Below are 13,301 nucleotides of genomic sequence, written 5' to 3'. Positions count from 1 at the left end.
CCCTGTTTACCCCAATTCCCCCCATTTATCCCAATTCCCCCCGTTTACCCCAATTCCTCCCATTTATCCCAGTTTGCCCCCATTTATCCCAGTTTCCCCCGTTTATCCCCTTTTCCCCCCGTTTACCCCAATTTCCCCCGTTTATCCCCTTTTCCCCCATTTATCCCAATTTCCCCCATTTACCCCAATTTCCCCCATTTATCCCAATTTCCCCCGTTTACCCCAATTTCCCCCCGTTTATCCCAGTTTCCCCCCATTTATCCCCTTTTCCCCCCATTTATCCCAATTCCCCCCGTTTATCCCAATTCCCCCATTTATCCCCTTTTCCCCCCGTTTATCCCAATTCCCCCCGTTTACCCCAATTCCCCCCATTTATCCCAGTTTCCCCCCATTTATCCCCTTTTCCCCCCATTTATCCCAATTCCCCCCCGTTTACCCCAATTTCCCCCGTTTACCCCAATTTCCCCCCGTTTACCCCAATTTTCCCCCGTTTATCCCAATTTCCCCCCGTTTATCCCAGTTTCCCCCCATTTATCCCCATTTTCCCCCCATTTATCCCAATTCCCCCCATTTATCCCAGTTCCCCCCGTTTATCCCAATTTTCCCCCGTTTATCCCAGTTTCCCCCGTTTATCCCAATTTCCCCCCGTTTACCCCAATTCCCCCCGTTTATCCCAATTTCTCCCGTTTATCCCAATTTCCCCCCGTTTACCCCAATTTCCCCCGTTTATCCCAATTCCCCCCATTTATCCCAATTTCCCCCGTTTATCCCCTTTTCCCCCCGTTTATCCCAATTCCCCCCGTTTACCCCAATTCCCCCCGTTTATCCCAATTCCCCCCATTTATCCCAATTCCCCCCGTTTACCCCAATTTCCCCCCGTTTATCCCAATTTCTCCCCGTTTATCCCAATTCCCCCCGTTTACCCCAATTCCCCCCGTTTATCCCAATTTCTCCCGTTTATCCCAGTTTCCCCCGTTTATCCCAATTCCCCCCGTTTATCCCCTTTTCCCCCCATTTATCCCAATTCCTCCCATTTATCCCAGTTTCCCCCCATTTATCCCAATTCCTCCCATTTATCCCAGTTTCCCCCGTTTATCCCAATTCCCCCCGTTTATCCCCTTTTCCCCCCATTTATCCCAATTCCCCCCGTTTATCCCAGTTTCCCCCCATTTATCCCAGTTTCCCCCGTTTATCCCCTTTTCCCCCCGTTTACCCCAATTTCCCCTGTTTACCCCAATTCCCCCCGTTTACCCCAATTTCCCCCCGTTTATCCCAGTTTTCCCCGTTTACCCCAATTTCCCCCCGTTTTTCCCCATTTCCTCCCGTTTACCCCAATTTCCCCCCGTTTATCCCAGTTTCCCCCGTTTATCCCAATTCCCCCCGTTTATCCCAATTTCCCCCCATTTATCCCAATTCCCCCCGTTTATCCCAATTTCTCCCGTTTATCCCAATTCCCCCCGTTTATCCCAATTTCTCCCGTTTATCCCAATTTCCCCCCGTTTACCCCAATTCCCCCCGTTTATCCCAATTCCCCCCCGTTTATCCCAATTCCCCCCATTTATCCCAATTCCTCCCATTTATCCCAATTTCTCCCCGTTTACCCCAATTCCTCCCATTTATCCCAGTTTCCCCCATTTATCCCAATTCCCCCCCGTTTATCCCAATTCCCCCCCGTTTACCCCAATTTCCCCCGTTTATCCCAATTTCCCCCGTTTATCCCAATTTCTCCCGTTTATCCCAATTCCCCCCCGTTTACCCCAATTCCCCCCGTTTATCCCATTTTCCCCCGTTTACCCCAATTCCCCCCCGTTTATCCCAATTCCCCCCGTTTATCCCAGTTTCCCCCCGTTTATCCCAATTCCCCCCGTTTATCCCAATTCCCCCCATTTATCCCAATTCCCCCCGTTTATCCCAATTTCTCCCGTTTATCCCAATTTCTCCCGTTTATCCCAATTTCCCCCGTTTACCCCAATTCCCCCCGTTTACCTCAATTCCCCCCGTTTACCCCAATTCCCCCCGTTTACCTCAATTTCCCCCGTTTATCCCAATTTCCCCCCATTTACCCCAATTCCCCCCGTTTACCCCAATTCCCCCCGTTTATCCCAGTTTCCCCCCGTTTTTTGCAGCAAAACCCCCTTCTTGGGCCGCGTTCCTGAGCTTATTTGACAGCTAAAAAAATAAAAAATAAACCCAAATCAGCCACCGCGGGCTCGCAGCTCTGTCCCCCAGCCCTGGGATCAGCCCTCCTCCTCTGTCCCCTCCGCATTTCAATCCCCGCACCGGCTGCCAAGAGCCAAGGCAACGGGGCTGGCACATGAAAGAGTCGCTTTATGTCTGTTTAAGCTGCAGCATCAATTCCAACAGCGCCGATTGTGCACAGGCACAGATCCCCCCGCAGCCAGGGAAAGCTCCGGGGACAGGGGGACACAGCCAGGGGTGTCCCCCACCCCAAAACTGCACCATGGGGCTGAGCCAAGGAGCGTCACAGGCAGCAAAAGGCGTCCAGAATGTATTTATTATATATTTATTCTATATTTATTATATATTTATTCTATATTTATTATATATTTATTTTATATATTTATTACCAAAAGGCATCCAGAATATATTTATTATACATTTGTTATATATTTATTATATATTTATATTTATTATATATTTATTATAGATCCCACTTTATTCCCGGGTAGAGCTGTTTCAAATCTGGGGGTTCCTGCCGGCTACGTTTGAGTCGTAATAAATAAATAAATAAATAACTACTAAAACAACCCAAAACCTCCAAAAAATTATTGTTATTATTATTATTATTATTATTATTATTATTATTAGTAGTAGTAGTAGTAGTAGTAGTAGTAGTAGTAGTATTAATAATACTAATACTAATACTAATACTAATAATAATAATAATAATAAACAATTTAAAAACCAAAAAAAAAAAAAAAAAAGGCACAAAAAAAAAGCAACCCCAAAAAAAACCCAAACAAAACAAAAAAAACCCTCCAGTGGTTTAGGGTTGAACTGTCTCCAAAATAATAAATAAAAAAATATAAATAAAAAAAAAATAAAAAATACGTTTATTCACGGAATGGGCAATTGTGATGAGCAGGGAACAAGCCACCCCTGACACCCCCAGCGTGTGCCAGGACCGCGTCCCCAGGGAGGGAGGGACGCTCCTGTCCCCAGGACGCTCCTGTCCCCAGAACGCTCCTGTCCCCAGGACGCTCCGGTCCCCAGGATGCTCTGGTCCCCAGGACGCTCCTGTCCCCAGGACGCTCCTGTCCCCAGGACGCTCCGGTCCCCAGGATGCTCCTGTCCCCAGGACGCTCCTGTCCCCAGGACGCTCCTGTCCCCAGAACGCTCCAGTCCCCAGGATGCTCTGGTCCCCAGGATGCTCTGGTCCCCAGGATGCTCCTGTCCCCAGGAAAGGACGCTCCTGTCCCCAGAACGCTCCTGTCCCCAGAACGCTCCTGTCCCCAGGACGCTCCTGTCCCCAGGACGTTCCTGTCCCCAGGACATGATGCTCCAGTCCCCAGGATGCTCCTGTCCCCAGGGAAGGACGCTCCTGTCCCCAGAACGCTCCTGTCCCCAGAACGCTCCTGTCCCCAGGACGCTCCTGTCCCCAGGACGTTCCTGTCCCCAGGGAAGGACGCTCCTGTCCCCAGGACGCTCCGGTCCCCAGGACGCTCCTGTCCCCAGGATGCTCCTGTCCCCAGGGAGGGACGCTCCTGTCCCCAGGATGCTCCAGTCCCCAGGATGCTCTGGTCCCCAGGACGCTCCTGTCCCCAGAACGCTCCGGTCCCCAGGACTCTCCGGTCCCCCAGCGCTCACTCCTCGCCTCCCCTTTCACCATCACCTCTCCCAAGACAGAATTCCTGCGAGCCCAGCGGGACACAAACGCTGCTCTGCGCTGGCCCCCAGCCGGAGCCGGGCTGCACCGACACGGCCCCGCAGCTCCATCCCCACCCTTGGGGTCCCCCCGGCCAAAACCCCGCCCTGATTCCTCCGAACGAGCAGCGGCCCCAAGCCCCAGGTGGATTTTGGGAGGGAATTTCCCTGGGAGGATGAGGAGGTCCTGGCACGGGGATGCTGCGGCTGCTCCTGCATCCCTGGAGTGTCCCAAGCCAGGCTTGGAGACAAGGAAAGTGTCCCTGCCATGGCAGGGGACAGCCCAGCACCCCTGGGGGACAGCAGGGTGATGGAGCAGCTCTGCCATGAACAAAGGCTGGGAGGGCTGGGATGGTTCCTGGAGGGAAGAAGGCTCTAAGGTGACTTAATTGTGACTTCCAGGACCTGAAGGAGCCAAAAAACATGGAGAGAGACAATTTACAAAGGCTTGGAGTGACAGGACACAGGGAATGGATTTTCACTGGAAGAGAGTGGTTTAGGTGGATTTTGGGCAGGAATTTCTCCCTGTGAGGGTGGGGAGGCCCTGGCACAGGGAACCCATCCTTGGAAGTGTCCCAAGCCAGGCTGGGAGGGCTGGGATGGTTCCTGGAGGGAAGAAGGCTCTAAGGTGACTTAATTGTGACTTCCAGGACCTGAAGGAGCCAAAAAAACATGGAGAGAGACAATTTACAAAGGCTTGGAGTGACAGGACACAGGGAATGGATTTCCACTGGCAGGGAGTGGTTTAGGTGGATTTTGGGAAGGAATTCTTCCCTGGCACAGGGAACCCATCCCTGGAGTGTCCCAAGCCAGACTGGACAGGGCTTGGAGCAACCTGGGACAGGAAAAGTGTCCCTGCCATGGCAGGGATGGGATGAGCTGGTTTAAGATCCTTTTCCATCCAAACCATGATCCTACACCATTGAAACAAAGCCTGAGGCATGGGGCACCTCCTCCTCCTAATGAAAAAAATAATTCCTGCTGTTTTTCCCACCACAACCAATTTTCTTTGGGAAAAGTGTGTCCCATGAAACCCAACTGCTTCAAATTCTGCAGCACCCAAAGCAGCTGCTGCATTTGCTTCCCCACAACATTTAAAGGAAAACAACCCCAGCCACATCAAAATATTTACAGGAAGAAGCGAAAGCAGCATTCAAAGGAGCAAAATTGAAAATTAAAGTGTTATAGGGAAGCTACTGTAAACAGCTGATCTTCACAAAGGAAAGCTGAATTTAGCACAGAAAAATTTATGCCAAATCATGTTTCACAGGACAAATAAGGGGGAGAGAGGGAAGGATGCTCTTCTCATTAATTGGGTGATATTTACTGTGTGCTCCCAAAATAGAAAAAGTAAAATGGACAAATCCAGCTCACAATTAACAAGAATTAACACGTGGCCAGTTCTAAACATCCCAACAAAACATCCTGTAAACCTGGCCCATCCTGCTTGGGATGTCAAAGTGTTAACTGATATTTTCATCTTCCAAAAAAATAACTTCACAGCTGAGGAAATAAGAGAATTTTCCAGATGAAGCCATGGAGGAACAGAAGGGGAAGGCTGCAGCCTGTGAAACCACCAGACAGGAATTCCTTTGAGAAAATGGGGCAGAAAGTTGTTTCTGTACTCAGAAATAGTCTAACAATGTTCTATTTTCATACCCACGGCACAAATCTGTTGAGGTTTTTATTACAGAGAGTATCTCTGCTCTTTAAAAATAGAGGGGAACCAGCATCCCACTAATTACAGTGAGCCTGTGATTAGAGATAATTAGATGCAATTTGGAATTCCCTAACTTTAGCTGTTTATGAACCATAGATGTGCCCATGGTGTGTGCACAGAGCATCAGTCATTCCCTCCAGCCACGAGGAGTCAATTGATAACACATTAAATTATTGAACATGGCAGGAGCAAACTGGAATTTAAATGGGTGCTTGGAGGAGGGAAGCACAAGAATTGGGATTTGGAGCAGGTGACCATCACAGGCACGAGGAACTGTTCAATCCCACTGGGTCTGGGGGGTTTGGAGGGACATCTTCAATATTTGCTCTGTGGGGATGCCCAGCCCAGGACTGGGAAGTGCTGGAATTGCCTTTTCCCATGCCACTTATCCCACTTTTCCCTAACGCTCAACCCAGGATTTCCCCCCTGGAGAAATGGAGCAGACACAGAAAGCTCCAGCTCACAGAGAACTGGGATTTTCCAGCAGCTCTGGGGGACCTGTGACCTTCCAGGACCTGAGTGGGACAGCAAGGATGATGGAGAGGGATCATTCAAGTGACAGGACACAGGGAATGGCTTCCAACTGATTTGGGGTGGGATTCTGGGGAGGAATTCCTGACTGTGAGGGTGAGGAGGGGCTGGGATGGAATTCCCAGGGGATCCCTGGCAGTGCCCAAGGCCAGGCTGGACAGAAAATCCTGGCACAGGGGAGTGTCCCTGCCACAGCTGGGGTGGCACTGGGTGGGCTTTAGGTCCCTCCCAACCCAAACCAGTCTGGGGTTCATTCCTTGGACATCTCAGGATGGACAAAACCTCCTGTGCAGGTTCCTGGACTGAATTCATCACTCTGGAGGTTTCTCCTTTGATTCTCCTCACAGAGTTCTGAGCTTTGGGCAAAGCTTTGCTTCTGTTCCTACAATCTCTGAGTCTCAGGAAACCCCAGGTCAGAGTTCCATGGCCCCCCAAGGGGATTTCTGCTAATACTCAAGTTTTGGGGGCAAAGTAACTTCCCTGAAATGGGTTTTGCTTCCAGGACAAGCATATCCTCCTAACTGCAAACATCTCAGAGATCCATGAAGAAATTGCATGTTTATTAACACCTTTAACCTTGTGCTGTTTTACTGGAGCTCCTGCCAACACTGGGTAAAAAAAAATTAATTCAAGCTCTTTGAATTTATACATATTTTAGGTTTTCTCCTTACATTTATTCACAGCAGTGGCCAAGGCTGAGCTTCCCTCCCTCCCTCCTTCCATCTTGCAGTTTTCCCAACTATTCAAACTTCCCACAACTTTCACACCCAAATTTTGTGAGGACAGAGCAGAAGAACTCACAGACTTGGGGCACAACACTGAGAGCTGTGTTTGTAAAAAAAAAACAAACAAAAACAAACAAACAAACAAAACAAAAAAAAAACCAACAAAAACAAAAACCAAAAGAAAAAAAAAAACAACAAATTGAGGATTGTTGTCCTACAAGTTATGGATAACTCACTTTTAGGATCACCTTTCAAGAAAATAAAATTTAAAAAAACCCCACCCAGAAATGGGTAAAGGCTCCTAAGAGCTCCATTATGAGGAAGAAGTCATTTGGAAGTTTGATGTAATCCCCTGAATCTTGACTGAATTCCTGGGTTCAATTCCTGGAGAAGCTGCAGGGACAAACCTCAACTACTCTGCCAGTGAGAGCCATGCAAAATTTGAAGGGAATTCAGTTTTCCTGTTCTGTATTGTGAGGAAAAGCTGCTATTTATCAAAGTCCCAGAATCCTAGAAGAATTTCATGTTTTCCCCAAAGTGAACATTTCCATCTCAAATAATCCCTTATGATTTATGGGGTGAGAAACAGCTGGGTGACAATCCATCTGAAATAATTTTTTTTAAGGATGACAGAATAAGAAGGGTGTTTTTTTCTTTTTTTTTTTTCTTTTCTTTTTTTTTTTTTTTTTTTTTTTTTTGTTATGGGAATATGGAGACAAATAATAAAAATGTTTTATTTATGAAAAATGCCCGAGCTGCTCAGAATTGAGTGCTGGTGCAATAAAGATGGTTGATAGAAGCTCTCTTGGCTGTGAATTTCAGAGATAGGGACTTTATTTGTGTGTTGAGAGGGAGATTAACACAAAGCACTCCATGCCTGGGTGGTGCACCACTCACTCCTGCCTTATTCCCTCCAACTCCTGCTAACCCAGAGTTTAAAACTCGAGTTTTAACAGTCCAAGCCACAAAGCTTGGATGTGGAATCCTGCTTAATTACATCCCCTTGGGTGTTTAATTGGGGATTTCAAGGCTCTGAGCTTGACAAGGACCCTGCAGAGCAGCTTTGCTCCCTCCCCCAGGCTGGGGCTGCTCTGTTTCAGCTGGGTCAGAGGCACCAGGCTGATTAAATGAGATTTCACAGCCCCTGGGAGCCCAGTCACAACAAATCACCACAGCTCTCACCCAGCCTCAGCACCAGCGACAAAATCTGAGTGTGCTGCACCAGCACTGAGTCAGCTCCAAACCCACGTTTAGGCTTGGCTTAAGAGGATATTACAACTATACAGCTCAAAATTGGAATTAACTCTACAAAGATCTGAGTGTGTGTTTCACTCAGCACTAATGAGTCAGCCCCAAACCCACATTTAGGCTTGGCTTAAGAGGATATTGTACCTATACAGCTCAAAATTGGAATTGACTCTGCAAAGATCTGAGTGTGTGTTTCACTCAGCATTAATGAGTCAGCCCCAAATTCACATTTAGGCTTGGCTTAAGAAGATATTGCACCTGTAAAGCTCAAAATGGGAACTAACCCTGTAAAGATCTGAGTGTGTGCTGCACCCAGCATTGAGTCAGCCCCAAATTCACATTTAGGCTTGGCTTAAGAGGATATTACAGGTATACAGCTCAAAATGGGAATTAACTCTGCAAAGATCTGAGTGTTTCACACAGCACCAATTCACATTTAGGCTTGGCTTAAGAGGATATTGCACCTGTAGAGCTCAAAATGGGAATTGACTCTGCAATGATCTCAGTGTTTCACCCAGCACCGAGTGAGCCCCAAATTAAAATTTAGGCTTGGCTTAAGAGGATATTACAACCATACAGCTCAAAATTGGAATTGACTCTGCAACGATCTGAGTGTTTCACCCAGCACCACTGAGTGAGCCCCAAATTAAAATTTAGTCTTGGCTTAAGAGGATATTACAACTATACAGCTCAAAATTGGAATTAACTCTACAAAGATCTGAGTGTGTGATTCACTCAGCACTAATGAGTCAGCCCCAAATTCACATTCAGGCTTGGCTTAAGAAGATATTGCACCTGTAAAGCTCAAAATGGGAATTAACTCTGCAAAGATCTGAGTGTGTGTTTCACCCAGCACTAATGAGTCAGCCCCAAATTCACATTCAGGCTTGGCTTAAGAAGATATTGCACCTGTAAAGCTCAAAATGGGAACTAACTCTGCAAAGATCTGAGTGTGTGTTTCACCCAGCACCGAGTGAGCCCCAAATTAAAATTTAGGCTTGGCTTAAGAGGATATTACAACTATACAGCTCAAAATTGGAATTAACTCTGCAAAGATCTGAGTGTTTCACACAGCACCAATTCACATTCAGGCTTGGCTTAAGAGAGCATTGCACCTGTAGAGCTCAAAATGGGAATTGACTCTGCAATGATCTCAGTGTTTCACCCAGCACCGAGTGACCCCAAATTAAAATTTAGGCTTGGCTTAAGAGGATATTACAACCATACAGCTCAAAATTGGAATTGACTCTGCAACGATCTGAGTGTTTCACCCAGCACCACTGAGTGAGCCCCAAATTAAAATTTAGTCTTGGCTTAAGAGGATATTACAGGTCTACAGCTCAAAATGGGAATTAACTCTACAAAGATCTGAGTGTGTGTTTCACTCAGCACTAATGAGTCAGCCCCAAATTCACATTTAGGCTTGGCTTAAGAGAGTATTGCACCTGTAAAGCTCAAAATGGGAATTAACTCTGCAAAGATCTGAGTGTGTGTTTCACCCAGCACCGAGTGAGCCCCAAATTAAAATTTAGGCTTGGCTTAAGAGGATATTACAACCAAATTGGAATTGACTCTGCAACGATCTGAGTGTTTCACCCAGCACCACTGAGTGAGCCCCAAATTAAAATTTAGTCTTGGCTTAAGAGGATATTACAACTATACAGCTCAAAATTGGAATTAACTCTGCAAAGATCTGAGTGTGTGTTTCACTCAGCACTAATGAGTCAGCCCCAAATTCACATTTAGGCTTGGCTTAAGAGAGTATTGCACCTGTAAAGCTCAAAATGGGAATTAACCCTGTAAAGATCTGAGTGTTTCACCCAGCATTGAGTCAGCTCCAAACTCACATTTAGGCTTGGCTTAAGAGGGTATTACATCTATACAGCTCAAAATGGGAATTAACTGCAAAGATTTGAGTGTTTCACCCAGCACTAATGAGTCAGATCCCAAATTCACATTTAAGCTTGGCTTAAGAGGATATTACAACTACACAGGTCAAAATGGGAATTAACTCTGCAAAGATCTGAGTGTGTGCTTCACCCAGCACTAATGAGTCAGCTCCAAATTCACATTTAGGCTTGGCTTAAGAGGATTTGCACCTGTAGGAGGGAATTAATGGGAATTAACTGGAAAAGCCTGGGTGTTCTGCAGTTAGTCACAGGTCTAGAATAGGTGGAGAACAGTCTTGGAGGAGCTGCAGGACCGAATGTGCTTCACCTCTTCAGGGTGGGTCAGAATCCAGCCAGAATCTGGAGCTCCCTCCTGGTGGGATGGGCTTGGGGCAGCCTGGAGAGTGGGACTGTCCCTGCCCATGGAACAGGATGAGCTCTAATGTCCCTCCCAACCCACTCTGATCCACTTTACACTTAGTCCCTGAGCTTTACACTTAGTCCCTGAGCTTTACACTTAGTCCCTGCTACCAGCACCAGGTTTGTTCTCTCCTCCTGTGTTTACAGAATTCAGCTCTTCCTTCCCTTTTAATCCCATCTATGTAAACAGAACAACGTGGTGGTGCAGCCTGTACAAAATTCAGAGTCTGTTTACTCTTGTGGGCTCGATAAATAATTTTACAGTGATCCTCCAGGTGACATTCTGCACATTAAAACTACTCCAGCCCTCACTGCTCCTCTTTCCACACTGCATCAACATCTATTTTGGGTTACCCAGATGGCTGAGGTGCTCTAGGACAATTTAGAAGGAGGAATTCATGCCTTGGCAAGATGTGCCCACTGACCCTTTTTTCCCCCTCCACATCCAGCTGTGAGCCAAGATCTCAACTGAGATAAATGAGACAAGCAATTAGGAACTCACTCTCCTCATGGGGGAAGGGGACAGAGGGGTGACATCAACCAAAATGAGAGGCTGTGAAAGGAACACCAAGGGAGAAATCCCAAAGCTCATCCATCACTCCCAAACTTGCACCAGGACAACGAACTCAGAGCCCCAGAGCACCTCAAATTTGGGAGGATGAGAGGGGGGACACCCATGAAGAGTGTCCCAGGCCAGGCTGGACAGGGCTTGGAGCAACTGGGATGGTGAGAGGGGGATGCTCATGGCACTCCAACCCAAACCACTCCAGGATTTCCACATTTAATTCCTACAACCTGCTCAGGAAATACCCCTGGAAATCAGGGAGCTGAGGATCAGCCAAGCTCCCTCCAGCCCCAAAGGAACGAGGCTGGAGCATCATCAGGAGTGGGAAATACAGCTCTGCCCAGTCAGGAAACTGGCACAGCAGGGCAGGGTTATATGGAATTATGATATTGATTTATGGATGGGTTATATGGATTAATAATCACAATTCCTGCCTTGTTTCACCAGGATTACACAGACTCTCCACCACAATTCCTGTTTTATTTCACCAGGATTATATGGCTTCTCCACACAGAATTCCTGCTTTATTTCAGCAGGATTACACAGATTCCTCACCCACAATTCCTGCTCTATTTCAAAAGGATTACATGGCTTCTCCATCCACAATTCCTTCCTTGTTTTGGCAGGATTACATGGTTTCTCTCCCCACAATTCCTGTTTTATTTCACCAGGATTACAAAGATTCTCCACCCACAATTCCTGCTTTATTTCACCAGGATTATGTGAGTTCTCTTCCCAATTCCTGTTTTATTTCAGCAGGATTACAGATTCTTCACCCACAATTTCTGCTTTGTTTCACCAGGATTACACAGACTCTCCACCCACAATTCCTGCCTTGTTTTGGCAGGTTTACATGGTTTTTCTCCCCACAATTCCTGCCTTGTTTCAACAGGATTACACAGACTCTCCACCCACAATTCCTGCTTTATTTCACCAGGATTACACAGGTTCTCTTCTCAGAACTCCTGCTCTGTTTCCAGCATGGGATTAAAGACACCCAATGAAGATTCTCATCAATTTTTTCCTTTTTTTCCCATTATCAACCTCATGGCTGTGCTCCCACAGGGACCCACAGGAATATTCCAGTCCATACCTGGAAATCTGCAGCTCCAGCCCTTCCCATTTCTCCCAGACCTCTGTAAGAGACAGGAAAGAGCAATCACCCCCATTTCACAAATAAAAAGCTGAATTCTGGGAAGCCAGAACTCAAAGGCTTCATCCATCCAGGTTAAGGGCACAAACCACAGGAAAATAAATTCTCAGGGACACACACCAGGATCTGGAGGGCACAAAAGTCATAAAACTTTTCCTCTACCTTGACCAATTCCCAAACTCCCTTCCAGTGTATTCCATCACTACTGGATGTCACATGAAGCTCCCTGGGCAAATCCTGATTTCTTTCCCAACTCATGGCTGAATTTTCCCCAAGATTCTCCTGCAGGATCCATTCCTTCCATTGTGGTTGCTACAGGGTTCTTCTGAAAAATAATTTCACAGAGCAAAACAATTATTTTTTCTTACGGTTTTCCAACCCAAAACTTGGATCAGAATTTCCTTTGGCTCAAGCCAGATCTGTTCTGCCCCAGTAAATTCCCATTTTCTTTAAGTGGAGTAGAAGCTTGGATTTTTCTCCTGTTCAATGCACTGCCTGTTTTCCTCCAATATTCCTAACACAATTAGCATAACAAGATAAAGGAATCATCAAGTCCTTTCCCATTTTTCTTCCTTTGTAAAAGGACTGATGACAAACTGGGAATCAGGATCTGTATTGAATTACATTTGCCACAAAAGAGTTCATTAAGTAATAGTACATAATAAAAATCATCTGTCAGCTTGAGGGATTGACCAAATCCACTTAAGGGAACAGCTGGTTATTTTCTGGAGCACTCCAGAGCCAACAGTCAATATGTGCAAGGAGAAAGAGTGGGACACGAGCAAACAAGGAGCAGGTCACTCATTGGAATGGCAGGAAAGTTTCTGGGATTTTGTTGGCCAGGACTGGAGGTGAGATTTTGCCCATGGCAGCCAAATTTCTGCCTGATTTTTGTGCTGGCAGCAGCTCCTTTCACCAGGAAAATGATCATGGGTTCAGGGTGGGAAAAATCTGGAGATGGTTCAAATCATGGAATTTCATCATCATCAAATCTTGGAGTTATTATAAAATCATGGAATAAAATCCCAGGTTGGAAAAGAGCTCCAAGGCATCAGCTCAGAGCTCTGAGTGCCACATCCAGGTGTTCCTGGACACTTCCAGGGATGGGGATCCAAACCTCCCTGGGCAGCCCCTTCCAATACCTGACCACTCTTTCCATGAAGGA

This window comes from Oenanthe melanoleuca, chromosome 23 (genome assembly GCF_029582105.1).
Source record: "Oenanthe melanoleuca isolate GR-GAL-2019-014 chromosome 23, OMel1.0, whole genome shotgun sequence".
Lineage (NCBI taxonomy): Eukaryota > Metazoa > Chordata > Aves > Passeriformes > Muscicapidae > Oenanthe > Oenanthe melanoleuca.
Note: the sequence above shows the minus strand (reverse complement) of the source record.